This window comes from Neophocaena asiaeorientalis, unplaced genomic scaffold (genome assembly GCF_003031525.2).
Source record: "Neophocaena asiaeorientalis asiaeorientalis breed wild unplaced genomic scaffold, Neophocaena_asiaeorientalis_V1.1 scaffold155, whole genome shotgun sequence".
Classification (NCBI taxonomy): Eukaryota; Metazoa; Chordata; class Mammalia; order Artiodactyla; family Phocoenidae; genus Neophocaena; species Neophocaena asiaeorientalis.
The window spans coordinates 7,499,676-7,519,519 of NW_020173040.1; the positions used below are offsets into that span (position 1 = coordinate 7,499,676).

General features: G+C 41.5%; 1 protein-coding gene and 1 pseudogene across 1 annotated transcript in view; one reads left to right on the forward strand and one right to left on the reverse strand.

The window, feature by feature from the left end:
• Window positions 1-19,844, reverse strand: part of SH3GL3 (SH3 domain containing GRB2 like 3, endophilin A3) — a 142,013-nt gene that overhangs the window by 112,676 nt on the left and 9,493 nt on the right. The window lies entirely within an intron of this gene.
• LOC112398330 (actin-related protein 3 pseudogene) lies at window positions 7,053-8,166 on the forward strand (annotated as a pseudogene).

The window sequence follows — 19,844 nt, forward strand, 5'->3', positions numbered from 1 at the left end:
GGAGCTGTGTGCCAGGAACCAGAGACAAAGAACCAGGTGTCAGCGCACCCTCTCCCTCTTCACTATGCCTATGGTGGATATTTCAAAACCTATAAATGACATTTTCTACCCACTGCATTTACCAGGAAAAAAAACAAACTCTTATCCCCAGGAGACCACCTGAGTGGCTTCCTCTCCACGTGGAGGCCGAGCCATTCTGATGACTCCCAGTGTCCTTCTGGCCTTTATCCATCAGTGACCAGCATCTAAGAGTCACCTGGAACAGTGCAGTGTGTAGACAGCAAAGCCTTTGCTAATCAAGGTCCTCAGAAAATAACTACAACAAACCATCACAAAGCATTCATTAATGGGGCACAGCAGGAGGGAGGCAGCCTAGACCCACGGAGAAGGGAGGCCAAATATCCAAGCGTGGCGATGTCTTGAGGGTCCCAACTTCGTCCTTCTCTCTGAAGTTAGTTCTCACACAAGGTCATCAGTCTCTTCCCAACGTCTTAGCTGACCTCTGTGGGCCAAACAGTTCTGTCCCTGATGACCCCGTTCCCCCAGCCTGCCAAAAAATGCCCAGGCCCAGCCTGTCCAGCTAGCTAGCCATCTCCTTTATCTCTAGATAATTCCCACTAGACTCCACTGACAACAGGTACAAACCCGTACCACAGGCTGTTCTCTCTCAAACAGGCGTAATTCCCCTGCTTGATTTCACCTGGAAAGGGCGCGCTGGTTCAGCCTCTTCATTTTAAACAGAAGTGGAGGCCCACAGGGGTTCAGTGACTTTCCCAAGATCACCAAGCAGTGGCAGATTGAAATCTAAAACGGTTGTGCCCCAGGGTTACTGGACCATTCAATATGACAGGAAGCTTGTGTTTGTAGTTATGGAAGAATAATGCAGTTTGCAAATACATAAAGTTGCCCCTAGGCTATCAAACACTGGCTAAGGACTGAGTAATAGAACAGCTACTACTACGGGGGCACGAGGGAGAGTCTTCATCCCCATCAAAGGAAGCAGTGAACATCCTGGAAGAGTAAACTGGATGAAAGTGGAAAAAGGGATGGAGAAATAGAGGTAATGGTAGTTGACCCTGGATAATGGAAATTAAGTGGTTTTAGCCTTTTTCCCTTAGCTTTACTGTGATGCCTGAATTTTCTTCTCAAGTAGGTATTTATCATCATAATTAGGGAAAGTAGACCAATAAGCCTGATTCCTAGAGTCACACTCAGAAGCCAGCCTCATTTCCTGGGAGTCATACAAGATATAACACCTGCCTGGAGAATGCCATCAGAAGAAACAAAGCATTCCATTAAGCCATGAAACGTACCAGCTCTTTACAAGGCATCCCATCCACTAACACAAGCCATGATGGACTCTCAGGGCACCACATTCAACACCGGTGCACGGCATTATAGCTTCAGAACTGGCCAGGATCTTTGTCAAAAAGTCAACTTCAGTCTTCTGGGTCAGGGGAGGCAGATAACTAACAGTGCCTAGATGCTCACTACAGTCCCCATGAAAACTAAAAATAGCAACAGGTCTGGACAAGATAAGAGTGCATTTACCATATACCAAAATCAGAAGGATCTTCCACTGATGGGAAGGAATTCAGGTATACAGTCACTGACAAGTGAACAGCCCCCAAACCAGAAGTGGCTGCGGGGTGAAACTGAGTACATCGTTCAGAGAACACACCCTATCCATACAGACACTGTAGATTTCTGTGTTTACCATACAGTCTTCTAGTCAGTAGCAATCCCATGACCGGCTCTAACAAATTCAGTATGTAGAACAAACACCACAGTGTTCCCGCACATGGAAGTCAGGGTCTTGAGGAAAAGGTGCCTTTTTCTAATTCACAAAGAGCACCATATAGGCTAGCAGTGACCTCATCAATACCCTAACTCCACTGGCTGCTCCTCCACTAAACTCTAAGGGATTCAATCCAAAGCACATAACCAGCCTGACACTGTTGGGAACCCCTTTCTGAAGAAGTCGAGTCCCTATGTCTCATCAATAACTTTCTTGCCTCATCCATCCTGAAGCAACAGCTTCTAGAGAGCAACCCAGCAAGGTGCAGAGATGACCAGACCAACTGTATTCCTGGGTGACCCTGGAATAGTGCCTGCAGGCAGGTATACATTTTCATGCAATGAAAGTTTGATCACAGGTGGCCTCAGGCCCTGCAGGGCCAATGTCCATTTTATCCCTTGTCAGAAAATGGATGGTTGGGGGAAAAGAAGCTATGTCAGCCAAAAACAGCTGCCCGAGATGTGTGACAGACCAGAACTGTCCCATCGGAGACACTGGCTCAGCCGCTGGCCTCGGTCGGTGAGGTCAGGGAGGGCCCTGTGAGTGAACAGTGTATCACATCCAGGAGCCAACACTAGGCTTATTCATGGGTAAGTAAATAGAAACACAACAGTCTGAGGCCGAATGACCAGAATCTGGAGCATAGGAGAACAAAAATAATTCCTCGAGGAATAAGAGCAAAGACCTTCTTGCACATAACTTTACTGCGGGGAAGAGTAAAAACTGCTTTGGGTCTGTGATAGGAAATGAGGGCACCTTCCTCCAAAATAGGCCAAGTACAAAATAGAGGAGGCAAATGTATCCAACAGAATGAACTGAGGAACATCAGAGCCCAATTATAGGAAATTCGAGGCCGAGAGGAATGCGCTGAAAAACAGCATGAGGACACGATTAGACACAGCCCAAAGGTGGGACAGCTAGCCTGGTCATTTCAACAAACTGATGTCATGAGAGAAAAAAGAACAAAAAGAAAAAAATCAGGTGAAGGGAACTCTTCTAGATTATAAGAGATTTTAAAATGACCAAGCAATTCCACTCGTAGGTATATACCCAAAAGAACTGAAAAGGTACTCAAATATTTGTACACAGTATTGTTGTGTCCTGAATGTTTGTGTCTCCCCAGCCCCAACATCCATATGTTGAAGCACCAACTCCCAATGTGATGGTTATTTGGAGGTGGGGTCTTTGGGAGGTAATTACATTTAGGTAAGGAGGATGGATAACGATTGGTATCCATATAAAATGAAGAAGAGTCCAGAGCTCTCTCTTTCCCAAAGACATTTGGGAATAATTAGGGAAGTTTGCATATAGGCTGGGCGTTGAATGATATAAAGAATCATTGTTAGGTGTGATAATGGTAGCATAGTTAAGGAGAAAAATGCCTTTATCTTTCAGATGTGCACACTGAAGTATTTGGGAACAAAATGTTATGATGTCTGTTAAAGTATTTCAGGAAAAATGGAAGATGAAGCAAAGGTGGCAAAATGTTAACAATTGTGAGATGCAGGTGATGGGGTCGGGATATTAACTGTATTTTTCTCTTTAGTTTTCTATATGTTTAAATTTTTTCATAATAAAGGTTAAAAAACTCCCAATCAAAATCCCAGCAAGTTATTTTGTAGATATTGACAAACTGATTCTAAAGTTTTACATGGAGAGGTGAAAGACACAGAATAGCCAAGATTGATACTGAAGAACAAAGTTGGAGGACTGAGGTTATCAGACTGTAAAGCTTACTATAAAGCTACATTTAAATAAGACAGCACGATATTGGTGAAAGAGTACACAAATAGATCAATGGGGCAGAACAGAGAGCTCACAAGTAGACTCCCATAAACATGGTCAAGTGATCTTTGACAAAGGAGCAAAGGCAGTACAATGGAGCAAAGATAATCTCTTCAACAAATGGTGCTGGAACAACTGGAATGACCAAAGGACTATAAAATTTGGAATCATCTAGATCCTCTTTGCAAATTGGGGCAACTCCAATCTACCTGGCAGCAGCTTTGAGAAATTTCTGAAAAACATAAAGCAGGCAAGAATGCCTGAAGCAAGGATGGATGGATCCCTCACTCACTGGTCAGACAGGCACACACAATGGGATAAATAAAGGGCCACAGGGTGGAAGTCCCACAGATGCCCCGAAAAGAGCACTCGTGGTAGCTACTAATGAAGGTGGTAGAGTGCCTTACCTAAACTTGGGAAGACACACAAAGAGGAAAGGAAGCATTGGCAAAGCAATTAAGAAAACCCTGCCAGAGATTTCCTCCAGTTACATTCATTATTTCCACAAATATTAAGTGCCTGTTACGTGAATCAATCTGGGGCTGGGAACGCAGCAGCAAACAAAACACACTTGGTGTCTAACTTCATGGTGGCTGCGCTATCCAATCCATACCCACTAGCTACATGTGACCATTTTAATTTTAATTAATTAAAATTAAATAACATTTTAGAATTCTATCACAGTCGCATTAGCCACATTTCAAATGCTCAATAGCCATGTGTAGCTAGTGGCTAACAAATGCTCCCAGGAGCAGCCCTCAACCAATGCTAAAGGGGAAGCTGGTAGACAAACGCCCCAGCCTCCTGCCTCTGGTTGGCATAACTCCGACGTGGCTTCCACGCTGTCTCTGAGATGTATATGTATAACTGATTCACTTTGTTATAAAGCAGAAACTAACACACCATTGTAAAGCAATTATACTCCAATAAAGATGTAAGAAAAAAAAAAGCAATTATACTCCAATAAAGATGTTAAAAAAAGCAATTATACTCCAATAAAGATGTTTAAAAAAAACCAACAACAACCAAAAAGCTGCCTCCCCACAAATCCCTGTTTCGAAGTCTGCTTATGGGAACCTTCAAACCCAGGAAACAATATACACAGTCCAGCTACACTACCCCCCACCCCCAAACACTCTAACCACCAGAATATACTACCTCCATGTAAGTGAAGCAGCAAGGGTGTTCCTTCAGTGTTGATCCCAAATGTGCTCATCTTTGAAGGATCTCGAAAATACACACCCAGCCCTTAAACCATAAATTACTAAGTGCAGACCTTAATGTATGCAGTATGGAAACATGTAGCATTGTGGAGGGGTTGAGGGAGAATTGAGAGACCTAAGTCATCACCCAAGCAGGCCTTCTGCTCCCCAGGAACCCAATAGTGGGTTCTCACATACGGACCTTATGAGGGTGGAGCTTGGCCAAATTCTGCTTTAAGGAGCAGTTTGATTTTCTGTCCCAGGCAGGAGGCCAGCGGAAAAACGTAACAGCTAGTGTTTTTTGCATGTTTATTACATGCCGAGCCCTGTGCTAAATACTTCAAATGCATTAACTCATTTAATCCTCTGAGTCCACCATGTTGGAGCTGTTTTTCTCCCCATTGTACAGAAGAGGAAACTGAGGTTTACAGAAGGGAAGGGGCTTGCCTAAGATTACACCACTACTACACTGCTGCGCTGGGACTCCAACCAGGTCTCCCTGACTCTGAACCCAAACTCTTCACCCACAGCTAACACAACTCCCTTCTAAACGATTATTATAATAAAATCACCATTTGTTGAACCATATTATGTGCAAAGCACTTTAGATACGTAACTTCTTATCCTCACCACAACCATCCAAGTTAGAATTGAGCCAGATACTATGTAAGCTTCATAAATACATTACCATGGTTCTGATGAACCTAGGGACAGGACAGGAATAAAGACACAGAGGTAGAGAATGGACTTGAGGACACGGGGGTGGGGGGGAAGGGTAAGCTGGGACGAAGTGAGAGAGTAGCACTAACATATATACACTACCAAATGTAAAATGTATGGCTAGTGGGAAGCTGCTGCATAGCAAAGAGAGATCAGCTCGATGCTTTGTGACCACCTCGAGCGGTGGGATAGGGAGGGTGGGAGGGAGGCTCAAGAGGGAGGGGATATGGGGATATATGTATACATATAGCTGATTCACTTTGTAATACAGCAGAAACTAACACAATATTGTAAAGCAATTATACTCCAATAAAGATGATTAAAAAAACAATAACAAATAAATACATTAGCCCTAGGCAGAGTTATCTCCATTTCACAGGTAAGAAGACTGAGGCACTAAGAAGCATTTCCCCAGGGACTTCCCTGGTGGCGCAGTGGTTAAGCATCCACCTGCCAATGCAGGGGACATGGGTTCGAGCCTGGTCCGGGAAGATCCTGCATGCCACGGAGCAACTAAACCCGTGTGCCACAACTACTGAGCCTGTGTTCCAGAGCCCACATGCCACAACTACTGAAGCCTGCACGCCTAGAGCCTGTGCTCCGCAACAAGAGAAGCCACCGCAATGAGAAGCCCGCAGACTGCAACAAAGAGTAGGCCGTGCTCATTGCAACTAGAGAAAGCCCGCACACAGCAACGAAGACCCAATGCAGCCATAAATAAATAAACTTAAAAAAAAAGAAAAATACTCAGGTTGTGTTTTTTTTTTGCGGTATGCGGGCCTCTCACTGCTGTGGCCTCTCCCGTTGCAGAGCACAGGCTCCAGACGTGCAGGCTCAGTGGCCATGGCTCACGGGCCCAGCAGTACCTTCTTGGTAGAGGTATCAAGGAGATGAAATGAGATGCTGTCTCTAAAAATACTTTGCACAGCACCCAGCGCTTCTACCAAATGCAGCTAATTAGCATTACGATTATACTCATGGAATGATTAGTTGATTGACTACAAAACATTTTTCCTGGATATGAAGATAACATTTCCCGGATGTGAAGAAGTCCCGACTCCTAATTTATGAAAGTCAAAGCTCAAAACAAAGTAGATGCCAGAGGCAAACATCAAACTAATACAATAAAAGAATATTTTAATTTTGGTGCAACCAACACCCCAATGATTCAGCTATTAGGAGTTTGGAAACCTCCAATTTCTATAAAAGTTGTAAGCTTGAATTCATGAGAAAAGAATGTAAGCATAAACAGTCATTCAGTCACTCAACAAGCACTTCTAAAGACTTCCAGGACAGCCCACCTGCCTGGGTTGTAGAAGTGGTAGCCACTGACCAAGCCTGCCTCTGCTTCTGCTTCCCGTCTCCATCCCTCACCCCATGACAAACAGAGTGGCCAGCTGTGGATGGTCAAATAGCTTCTATCTCCCGCTGCTCAACCCTGGCCCCAGTCAGCACCAAACAGACAGTTGCAGCAGCAGCAGCAGGTGACAAGGAAGATGGTGGACGGCTGCTGGCCTGTGTGCTGGACTATGGGACAGGGTATTGCTATTAAGGAGTCAGCAAAAAGAAAGGATGAGAAAGCTGAAAGGAGGGCGATGAAAGGTGTTGATGACCTAGACTTCTTCACTGCTGATGAAGCAACAGAAAAACCTTCATATGCAAAAAAGTGGCCAGTCCGCCATAGCATTGTTGAAGAATGGGGCTTGATGAAAAGGTTTATGGATCAAATGATCTTTAAATATTTAAGAGCAGAACCTGAAGACCATTTTTTTTTGACTGAACCTCCACTGAATACTCCAGAAAACAGGGAATATACTGCTGAAATAATGTTCTAGGCTCGTACATTTCTGCACAGGCCATTCTTGCCTTAGCTGCATCCTGGACCTCAAGACAAGTAGGAAAACAATCTGTTGATAGACAGTGGAAACAGTGTCACCCATGCCACCCCTGTGGCTGAAGGGTATGTGACTGGCAGCTGTGTTAAGCACATTCCAAACTCAGGATGAAAAAGAACATATTTTATTCAGCAACTGCTGAGAGATGGAGAAGTAAGAATCCTTCAGAGCAATATTTGGAAACTTTAAAGGAAACTTTAAACTTTAAACTATAGCTATGCCCGCCCAGATTTAGTGAAAGAATTTAACAAGTATGACACAGATGGAGCAAAGTGGATTAAGCAGTATACTGGAATCAGTGCTATCTCAAAGAAAGAATTTTCCATTAGTGTTCGTTATTGAGAAATTCTTGGGACCTGAAATTTTTTTCATCTAGAGTTTGCTAGATACTCAACCTATCTCAGAAGTTGTAGATAAAGTAATTCACAACTGTCCTACTGATGTCAGACGTCCTCTCTACAAGAATATTGTCCTCTCTGGAGGCTCAACCATGTTCAGGGACATCGGACATCACTTGCAAAGAGATTTGAAAAGAACTATAGATGCCAGGCTGAAATTAAGTGAGGAACTGAGTGGTGGTAGATTGACACGAAAACCTATCAATGTACAAGTTATTACACCCAAAATGCAGTCACAGGCAATTTGGTTTGGAGGATCCATGCTGGCTTCCACACCTGAATTCTACCACGTATGCCACACCAGAAAGGATTACGAAGAAATTGGGCTCAGCATTTGTCATCACTATTCAGTGTTTGGAATCATGTAAAATTGACTTCGTAGTTATTGGGGAGATGAAGAAGAAATCATCTTTCTGACTGCCTTTTTTGCCTGGATGGCTGGTTTTGAGATTTTAAACTTGACTTGAGATAATAGGACCACACTCAATTACATAGGAATATTTTAGTAAGTTTATCAACATGGGAATGTAAAGGAGAGCCAAAATGATTAAATGTTTTTCTTCAGATTCAGTATTTGAATCGTATGTGTAACAAAAAGAAGCAGGTGTTCGTTCTTTCTGTGCCCTGATAGGTTCTATATTATTGAATTAGCCAAGATTTGATGGGGTTTATCGGTACACTATAAATGTACCGATAAATATACATGACGCTTGAATTGAACACTTCTAAGCGTAAGATGCAAGAGCTTGCTTATATTTCATACTTTTTATCCTTTGAGGGAAAAAGTCATGGGAAAACTAGTATTTGAGGGAAAAAGTGAACACGTAAAGGACAAATTCAAAAAGTAGCCTATGACACATGGCATAGACACACACACTCATGGGATTCCAGTTATTAGGAAGTGCCTCCATACCCTGTGCCCCCCAATGTTTTTCTTTGCAAGTGCTTTTGGAATGAAGAAGCTATTATCTTAGATTAACTGATACCTGCTAGTGCTGTCTGTTTAACTCTCATTCTGTTTCTTGCGGTAAAAACAGGACTGTTGGACCAGTATTGCAGTTCTATAGTGTCATTTCTTATTAAAAAAATTCATCATTTAATTGGTCATTTTTGAAGCCTAACACCATTCTAATAAAGGCACAAATTTCTTTTGAATACTTGTTTCAAGTTCTTTTTAAGTTAATACATCTATTTTCTTCAAACCTCTGCAACAGTTCTTGAAAATCCAACAACTGTAGCAAACTGACTTTTTATGTGTTCTAAACAAATCATTGTTAACTTTTAATACGTCAAGTGCTTTCATTTTGATAACTGGATCTCCACTTGATATTTTCATTTGTATAACTCATTTGCAGTCTGAAAAGTTTTTTTTTTTAGTTCCAGTCTCTGACATATCATGGAAAGTTAATTTTCATTGCATTTAAAAATATCTGGATCATGAAAAAAAAGTGATGAAAATAAATTGAAACTAAATTACCTTTAAAATTTTTAATAAAAAAGTAGACTTCTGTGTGAGAAGCAGCTTGCAATATCTGGCAGAAGGGCCTAAAAAGTAACCAAAATGATTTCAATACAACAAAGGTGACATTATTGATGTGTGTACACCCAGGGTTCAGGGAGCAGTGATGGCAAGCAATAGCTTTGGAGAAGAAGGAGGAAGAATGAAAGGAAGCTGGGTGAACTAGAGTTCTCCAGGCTCTGAAGACGGGGAAGAATTTTCCAGGCAGAAGTAACAGAACAGGCAAAGGACAGAATGAGCCCAAAGCTGCTGGAGAATGGAGGTTGAGCGTTGCTAGAAAGAGGCTGAAACCATCACACACCAACTTAAAGAACTGAGAGTCTACCCTACACCTGTAGGGACTCCATGGCAAGGCCTGGAAGGGGAATGACAAAGTCAAATTTATACTAGTGGCAACCAGGTACGGTGTTCACTTAGGCAAGAGCCATAAGCCCCCGTGGAACAGGGGAATGTGGTGGGGATGGAGAGGAAGGGGTGAATGGGAGAAATATTTAGGAGGCAGAATCTACACAGGACTTACTGACTGCATGTTGAGGCTGGGAGGAATGAAGAAGAGAGGAGAAACTGAAATAAGAAGCCATAAAAAAATAGCCAAGAAGCAAGAAATGATGGTAGATTCCAGGAGAGATGGGTGGCACGGTCTGCTGATCTACAATAATTGTCGGGGCAAAATGGATGTCAGCTTCAAAGTCAAGAACAGCCAGGGAACAGGGAGAGAAAAGCAAGCAAGGAAAACACTCACATCTTATGCACACTGTCAAGCATGTGCAAATAAGTGGGAGACAGTGGCCAACAGCCAAAGCAGCAGGAAGCATACACTGCTGTATCAGACATTCACTGGATACGTCCTACGTGTTCCTTAGGTAGCTCCTGGACACTTGGTACACACAATAAACTACATATAAACAAACAGATTCAAATGTGATTTAATACTGCATTTTAACCAGTTATCTTTTTAAAGTAATTATGGTGGCAAACAAAAATATTGCATACCTTTTCTCTTTATTCCACAGAGGAATTAATTTATCAGACTCTGCATTAGTTAATTCATTCTTTTTTTTTTTTTAATGTTTTCTACCTCCACAGTGCTTAGGAATCATTTGGGTAGTGTATATATCTCACTTTAGTTATATTTTTTTGTCCTTATTGAATTTTGTTACAATATTGCTTCTGTTTTATGTTTTGGTTTTTCGGCTGCGAGGCAGGTGAGATCTTAGCTCCCTGACCAGGGATCGAACCCACACCCCCTGCAATGGAAGGCGAAGTCTTAACCAGGGAAGTCCCAGTTAATTCATTCTTGAGCAATCACGTTCATCACACTGGAAGGCACAACAGATGGAGGGGCCTTCATAATTGCTGAGGTCAAGCCCTCACTCTAAGATGAGAAAGCTCTGTGACCTTGAGACCATCCCTTTACGTCTCTGGGCCTCCTCTCATTTGATAACACTTCTGAATGAGACTTCAGGCCAAACACTGGGACACAGGGAGGAATTGGGTCCAGACACTTTTCAAGGGCTGTTCATCTTTTCTCATTTGTTAAAACGGTGAAAATAGCCACTACTTGAGCAGGTGGCTGTGAAGATTACATACGTGTAAGTTCCTCCTTACAGTCTGTACAAACTAAAAATGTTCAATAAATGGAAACGCCCATGAAGAACCTTTAATATTGGTTTCATTATTGCCGTTTAGAGATGAGGAAACCAAAGCCAAGGAGAGTGAAGTTACTCTCCCAGTCACACTTCTTGGCAAACGTGGGAAACCTAGTTTTCGCAAACCCAGATGCTACTCTTCCCAGTACTCCCTGCTACCTCCCCTGACAGTGAGACCCCGGTCCCCCGATTAGTCACCACAGCCAGCTGGTGAGGCTCGTAGCGCCCCCTTTTTGGCACAACCACTGTTCAAATACAGGCCTCCAGTCTCTGCACTTCCCAGTTCCTTCCACCAACAGCCATAGAGGTTCAGTTCCTGGAAGTTCAGCTTCAAGACATCGTGGAATGGAGTTGAATGAAAGGTACATTTAATAATTTACCTGATTTAACAATGCCCACTCAGGCAGAAAAGAAAAAAAGACAAGAGAAATTCCTTTATTTTCTCAGTTGCTCCTACACCCGCTTCTACTCCTTCAAAATAAACCTGGGCCTCCATCCACTGTCCCCCAGGAAAGAAATCCACCGCTGAAAATCAGGAAAAAATAAAAGTGAGTTATGGGGGCTTCCCTGGTGGCGCAGTGGTTGAGAGTCCGCCTGCTGATGCAGGGGACGCGGGTTCGTGCCCCGGTCCAGGAGGATCCCACATGCCGCGGAGCGGCTGGGCCCGTGAGCCATGGCCGCTGAGCCTGCGCGTCAGGCGCCTGTGCCGCAACGGGAGAGGCCACGACAGTGAGAGGCCCGCATACCATGAGAAAAAAAAAAAAAAGTGAGTTATGGGCTTTGAGCTCCTAAGGGTCTAAGTCTTTGCTATTTATGGCCAAATTATGGAATCGTATAGGTCGTTTCGCTCTGAAATTTCTGCATTACGTGCTGTTAGCACTACTCCTAGTCCTGGATGTCGTGCCACCCTGTTGAGAACTCAACCCTTGAAGAGACATGACCACGAGGTTTAGACAACGGTTCAGTCTTTTCTTGGAAAAAGCACTTGATCTAAGACATCAATTTGAATAGCAGGGATCCAGGATAAATAAAATTCAAGGATGTCGTTTAACTTTTGTTAAGCAGATTTTACGAGTTCCATAAAATTGATCAAATTCTGTCTTAAGATACATAACTTTTACTTATGAGATCTGAAGGCTCAATGAGAGCAACAGGGAAGAGCTCCCATCTGCCTTAGACTATTCTAGAAACTACCTATTCTTGCATCCTCTTCTCAAAATAGTCCCAAATAGGTCACTATGAGCAAAGGGCTCGCTCCCCCTCATTTCTTGCCCACGTTCCCACAGTCGTGTGAGGCTGCCCACTCACTTCAAAGCCTGCCTTCTTCCGCTCTGCCCACTCAGCACTGTTGAATTCGTATCATGACTAGACAGCTCTCTGCCCTCACACCTGATCATTCCACAGTTCCCACATTACGCTGGCCAAGCTCCTTCGAAGAGAGCCTAACACAACAGCACATGGGCGAATGCTCAACTCGGTTGCATCCAATCTGCCTTCCAACAAGGTTTCCAGGAACAGTCCCAGGCGAAAAGCCAAGAGCTGTCTCTACAGAAACCATATTTATCTCCTTAGCAAGCACTGGCAACACCACAGGCGACCAGGAATCATCCTTCTACTATTCAAACCAGAGGAGATGTCAACCTGCCTATGAACCGTTTCAGCAATATGTGCTAGTCTAAGACGTTTAAAAAAAAGTCGCCAACCATTTGGCAATGGACCATGTTAACTCATCACATGTGTTTCTTTTGGCCTGCAGAGGTTTTTAAAATTTTAAATTAATTGCCAATATTTCAAAACTAGGAAACTTCATTTAAAACATCTGGATTTTGCACATTCCTCCCCCAAAATCAAGAGCATCCAGGCAGACAATATGTTGGAGTTCAACAGAAGCAGCCATCCAGGTTCCAATCATGACAACTTGCTGAATGTTCATTCAACATTAGCAGATGGTTCCATGCAGTGTTCAAAAGGCTTAGGATTCCATAAGGGACAACCAGGACAAGAAATGACCAGACAGTCATACCTGCTAAGAAGCATTTTATCTGGGTAACTCAAAGGACTTCTGCTTCAGGGAAGATGGAGTACATATACTTTTCTCTATTCCTCCCACTAACTACAACCAAAATCCTGGGCATTATATATAACACAAACCCAAGAAGGCCCTAACAGGTGGAAAGAAGGAGGCACACTAACTAGGCACCTCAGGGCCCAAGAAATGACACAGTGGTGAGCTTCCTGAGTTTTCTTTTTCCCTCATACATCCAAGACTTGGAGCTGAAATAGCAGCAACCTGGAAATACCAACAGATGCAGGAAAATAAATAAATAAGTAACCTCAATAAAGGCCTGCTCTCTCCAGCCAAAGAATCATGCAAGGAGCAGTCTAGCGAGACAGAAGTGTTTAGATAATACCCGCTCTACTCCAGCTCTACTCCAAACGCCACAGAAAGAACTGTGACCCCTACCCCCATCCACACTAGCAAAGGATGAGTGGAATGGGGGAACTTGCACCTCTGCCAAGTTATAATGAGGTGACCCCCACCCCCGCAATTCTCTCTTCCCCTGGATGGTGCCAGAGAAAGTCAAGTAGGAAACCAGTACTTTCATCCCCACCAGGTAGCAACAAGCTCCACCCTGCTCACACCTTCAATGTCAGTGGACAACATGTGGGGGAGCCTGGACCTCCACTCCCACAAGTAAGGCACCCTCTCACCCTCCTTCCTGGGCCGTATCAGAGGAGGCCTCGTGGAGAATCAGGACTTCTACCACCACCCTGCAGTAATGAGGCCACCCCCACCCATGGTGTGAGTTGAGGCCACATGGGAAACAGCTACAAGGCATTTCTACCTATCCCAGCCAGAGAGGTATCAGCGCAAGCCTACTGAGGTGTCAGAACTCCCACTCTCACACAGCAATAAGGAGGTACAAACCCTGAATGTCAACAGTCTAAGTGAGAAACTTGGACATTTACCCCCACTGAGAAGTAACAAGGCAATGCCACCACTTTTCCTTGCCAAGGCAGTGGGAAAGAAAGCCAGTAAAAACAGATAATTTAAGTAAGGTCCAGAGTCTCATAAAATGATACCTAAAATGCCAGAGTTTCAATTTAAAAAATCCTACCGTCATGAGAGTATGGCCAAGATGGCAGAGTAGAAAGACCCTGAGCTCACCTCCTCCCACAGGCACACCAAAATTACAACTATTTACAGAGCAACTATGGATGAGAATGACCTGAAGACCATCAAAAAAGGTTTTCCACAACTAAAGATGTAAAGAAGGAGCCACAGTGAGACAGGTAGGAGGGGCAGAGACATGGTACAGTCAAGACTCACACCCCCAGCCAGGCAACCCACAAACAGGAGGATAATTATAACTGCAAAGGTTTTACCCTAGGGGTGAGGGGTCTGAGCCCCACATTGGGTTCCCCAGCCTGGGGGTCCTGCACTGGGTATACAAGCCCCAGAACAACTGGTTTGCATACAGAAGAACCAGAGGGCTACAGGAAACAGACTCCACTCTTAAATGGCTCATGCTAAATTTCACATGTCCTGAGACCCAATGCAGAGGTAATAATTTGAAAGGAGCCTGGGTCAGACCCACTTTCTGACCTTGGAGAGCCTCCCAGAGAAGCAGGAGGCAACTAGGATTCCCTTTGGGGGCACAGATGCTGGCAAGCACCAGGTTGGAGCCCTCCTTCTAGCCTATTAGCACTGGGGCTTACCCACCCACCAGCCAGCTGGTACCAGCCCCGGGACCCCGAGGACCCTCAGCCAGCCATGCCAGGACCTGGCCCCACCTACCAGCAGGCCAGCAGCATCCACGTGAGGCACGGCCTAGAAGCCAACCAGCCCAGGGGACAGTCCCACCTACAAGTGTACCCACAGTAGTCAGCCCTGTCTCAACAGAAGGGCCCACTCAGTCCACACAGAAGGCACTGCTAGAGCATATAGCTTTGGTGGCCAGAAGGGAGTGTGCTACTGAGCCCCATAGGACATCTCCTACATAAGGCCATTTCTCTGGATCAGGAAAAATAACCAACCTACCTAATATGTAGAAATAAAAACAGTTAGGCAAAATGAGGTGACAGAGGAATATGTTCCAAATGAAGAAACAAGATAAAACCCCAGAAGAAGAACTAAGTGAAGTGGAGATAAGCAATCTACCTGATAAAGAGTTCAAGGTAATGATCATAAAGATGCCCAGTGAACTTGGGAGGAGAATGGATGAGCACAGTGAGAAGTTTAACAAAGAGCTGGAAAATATAGAGAAGAACCAAACAAGGCTGAAGAATACAACAACTGAAATTAAAAATATACTAGAAATAATCAACAGATGAAATGATACAAAGGAGCGGATCACCAAACTGGCAGACAGAATAGTGGAAATCACCCAAGCTGAAAAGAAAAAAAAAAACTTTTTTTTTAATAAGGATAGTTTAAGAGGCCTCTGAGACAATATCAAACATACTAACATTCACATTATAAGGGTCCCAAAAGGAGAAGAGAGAGAGAAAGGGGCAGACAACTTATCTGAAGAGATAATAGCTGAAAAACGTCCCTAACCTGGGAAAGGAAACAGACATCCAGGTCCAGGAATCACAAAGAGTCCCAAACAAGATGAACCCAAAGAGATCCACAACAAGACACATTATAATTAAAATGGAAAAAATTAAAGACAGAGAGAATCTTAAAAGCAGCAAGGAAAAGCAACAAGTTACATAAAAGGGAACTCGCATAACACTTGTCAGCTACTTTGCAGCAGAAACTTTGCAAGCCAGAAGGGAGTGGCATAATATATTTAAAGTGATGAAAGGAAAAAACCTAAACCCAAGAATACTCTACCTGGCAAGGCTATTACTCAGATTTGAAGGAGATACAGAGAGTTTTACAGACAAGTAAAAGATAAAAGAGTTCAGCATCACTAAACTGGCTTTACAAGAAATGTTAAAGGGACTTCTCTAAGCAGAAAAGACCACAACTAGAAATATGAAAATTATGAAAGGAAATATGTCAATGGTAAAGGCAAATATACAATAAAGGTAGTAGATTAGCCACTTTAAAAGACAGTAGGAAGGTTAAAAGACAAAAGTAGTAAAATCATCTATATCCACAATAAGTAGGTAAAAGATGAACAAAAAGATGTAAATGTGAAGTCATAAACATTAAATGTGGGGCGAGGGGGAGTAAAAATGCAGGGTTGACAGAATGCATTCAAACTTAAGAGATCACCAACTTAAAATAATCATGTATATACATATATATATATGTGTTGTTATATAGAAACCTTGGGGTAACCACAAACCAAAAATCTGTAATAAAAACACAAAAAAGAGAAAGGAATCCAGACATAACAATAGAACAGTTATCAAATCATAAGGGAAAAAAGCAAACGAAGAAGAAAGGAACACAAAAGAACTACAAAAAAAAACAGAAAACAATTAACAAAATGGCAGTAAGTACATACCTAATCAATAATTTCTTTAAATGTAAATGGACTAAGTGTTCCAATCAAAAGATACAGAGTGGCTGAATGGATATAAAAATATAACCCATATATATATTGCCTACAAGAGACTCACTTCAGATCTAGAGACACATACAGCCTGAAAGTGAAGTGATGGAAAAAGTTACTCCATGCAAATGGAAATAAAAAAGAAAGCTGGGGAAGAAATACTTGGACCAAAATAGACTTTAAAACAAAGACTGTAACATGAGATAAAGGACATTACAAAATGATAAAGGGATCAATTCAACAAGAAGATATAACACTTGTGTGTGTGTGTGTGTGTGTGTGTGTGTGTGTATCCCCAACATAGAAGCAACTAAATACATAAAGCAAATATTAACAAACAAAAAGGGAGAAACTGATAGTAACACAATAATAGTAGGGGACTTTAATAACCCACTTACATCAATGGACAGATCATCCAGACAGAAAATCAATAGCAGCAAGAGTGGCACCACTAAGCTCAATCCCTGGGAACTATACTCAGCATCTCAATATCAAGCTGAGCTTTGAATTGTATCTGTCAGCATATGTAGTTTACCTCAATTTAGTTTATGCATCTCTTAGCAAGATGTGTGCTAAGGTAATTACGTCTCTACTTTACTCCATTTCGGCTTATGAAAGGTTTCATAGGAACACTCAACTTTGGATAGTGGGAGAAACCTGTACACTCAAAAATGTTATACATAAATCAAAATAGAATTCTAAAAAAATTCAAGTAACACACAAGAAGGCAAGGAAAAAAAGACAAGAAACAAACAAACAAAAAAAAGGTAGGGGGGACCTTGAAGATGGCGGAAGAGTAAGACGCGGAGATCGCCTTCCTCCCCACGGATACACCAGAAATACATCCACACGTGGAACAAATAATTACATTAAACGTAAATGGTCTAAAAACACCAATTAAAAGACATATTGGTGGAGTGAATTACCATGACCCAACTATATGCTGTCCACAAGAAACTCACTTTAAGTAAAGCGATATATGCAGGTTGAAAGTAAAAGAATGAAAAAATACATATCATGCAAACATTAACCAAAAGAAAGCAGGATTAGCTATATTAGTATCAGATAAAGTAGACTTCAGGGCACATAAAATTAGCAGAGACAGAGAGGGACATTAAATAATGATAATGAATTTAAAAGGGTAAATCTACCAAGTAGACATAGAAACTCTAAATCTGTATTTACCAAACACTTGAACTGCAAATTATGCAATGGTAAAACTGACAGCAATGAAAGAAAATATAGACAATAGATATAGATAATTATATTTGGAGACTTCTCTCGACAATTAAAAGAACTAGACAGAAAACCAATAAGTATATTGAATTCAACAACACTATTGACCAATAGGATTTAATCAATATTTACAGAATATTCCACCCAACAACAGCATATACACACTATTTTCATGTGCCTTCAGAACATATAACAAAATAGACCACATTTTGAGCCATAAAATAAACCTCACAAAATTTTTAAAAGTCAAAATCATATAGAATGTATTCTCTAATGACATTGGGATCAACCTAGAAATCAAAAACAGGGTTAAACAGGAAAAATTACAAACACCGTAAACAATCGTGGATCAAAGAAAAGTCTCAAGGGAAGTCAAAATGTACACTGAATGAATGAAAATTAAAATACAACATATCAAAATTAGTGAAATACAACTAAAGCAGTGTTGAGAGGAAAATATATAGCCTTCACTGCATACGTTAGAAAAGAGAAAAGGTTTCCAATCAATAGTCTGCTTCCCTCAAGAACCTATAAAGAGAACAAATAAACCCAAGCAAGTAAAAGGAAGGAAATAATAAAATAAGAGCAGAAATCAATGAAATTGAAAATGGCAAAACATTGGGGAAAATGAAATAATGACCTGGTTCTTTGAAAAGATCAATATAACTGACAAACCTCCAGCAAGACTGACAAAGATAAAGGGAGAAGGCATGACATTACCAATATCAAAAGTCAAAGAGACCCTATACACCTGTAATAAGGGAACTGATGATAATGATGAATAGGGGAATACTATGAATAACTCTCCACACATAAGTCTGATATGTGTGGAGAGTTATCCTAAATGAAATGGACAAATCCTTAAAAAACACAAACTAACAAAACTCCCAAATGAGAAATCTCCAAGCCCAGATGTTTTCACTGGAAAATTCTACTAAATGTCTAAAAAAGAATTAACATCAATTTTACATAATCTCTTCCAGAAAACAGAAGAGTAAGCACTTCCCAATTCATTTTATTAAAGTAGTATTACCTGATACTAAAACTAGACAAACACAGTACAAAAAATAAAGACCAATATCCCAAAAATATAGAAACAAAAATCCATGGCAAAACATTAGCAAATAGAATTAATTCATCAATATATAAGAAGAAATATACACCATCATCAAGTGGGTTTTATTCTAAGGACACCCAACTAGTTTAATTTTCAAAAATCAATTAATGTAATCCACCATATTAACAGGCTAAAGAAGAAAAAAAACACATAATCATATAAACTGATGTAGAAAAAGCCTTTGACAAAATTCAACACCTATTCATGATTTAAAAAACACTCAGAAATAATAGAATTAGAGAACTTCCTCAACGTGCTAAAAAGCATCCACGAAAGATTTATAGCTAACATTACTCTTAATAGTGAAAGACTGAAAGCCTTTCCGTAAGGGTGGGGAACAAGGCAAGGATTCCACTGTCAACGCTCATTCAAAATAATGCCAGAAGTTCTAGCCAGTGAAATAGGCCAAAAAAAAAGTAAATAAACGGTATATAAAATGTAAAGAAGGAACTAAAACTGTCTCTATTTACAGGTGACATGACTGTTTGCAAAAAAATTTCCAAGGAATATACTAAAAAACAAAACAAAACAAACAACCCTCTCACAAAAAAAATCCCTCCCAGAACTAATAAATTCAGCAAGTTCACAAGTGTAAATTTAATGAAGCATGTATAGGACTTCTACGCTAAAGATTCAAAGTAAGAGTCATGTCAATGCTCTCTAAACTGATACACAGTTTTAGTGCAATTCCTATAAAAATTCCAGAAATATTTTTTGTAGATATAGATACGATTATTCTAAAATATATATGAAAGACAGAGGAGCTACAATAGCTAAAACAATTTTGAGAAAGAAGAATAATGTGGAAAGAATCAGTCTGATTTCAAGACATCATGTAGTGACAGTCAAGACTGGGTGCTATTGGCCAACGGATAGATCAGTGGAATAGGATAGAGAAGGCATTAACAGATCCACAGAAGTATGCCCAACTGATTTTGTCAAAGGTTCAAAAGCAATACAATGGAGGAGGGATAACCTTTTCAACAAATGGTGCTGGGGTAAAAAAACATTCATA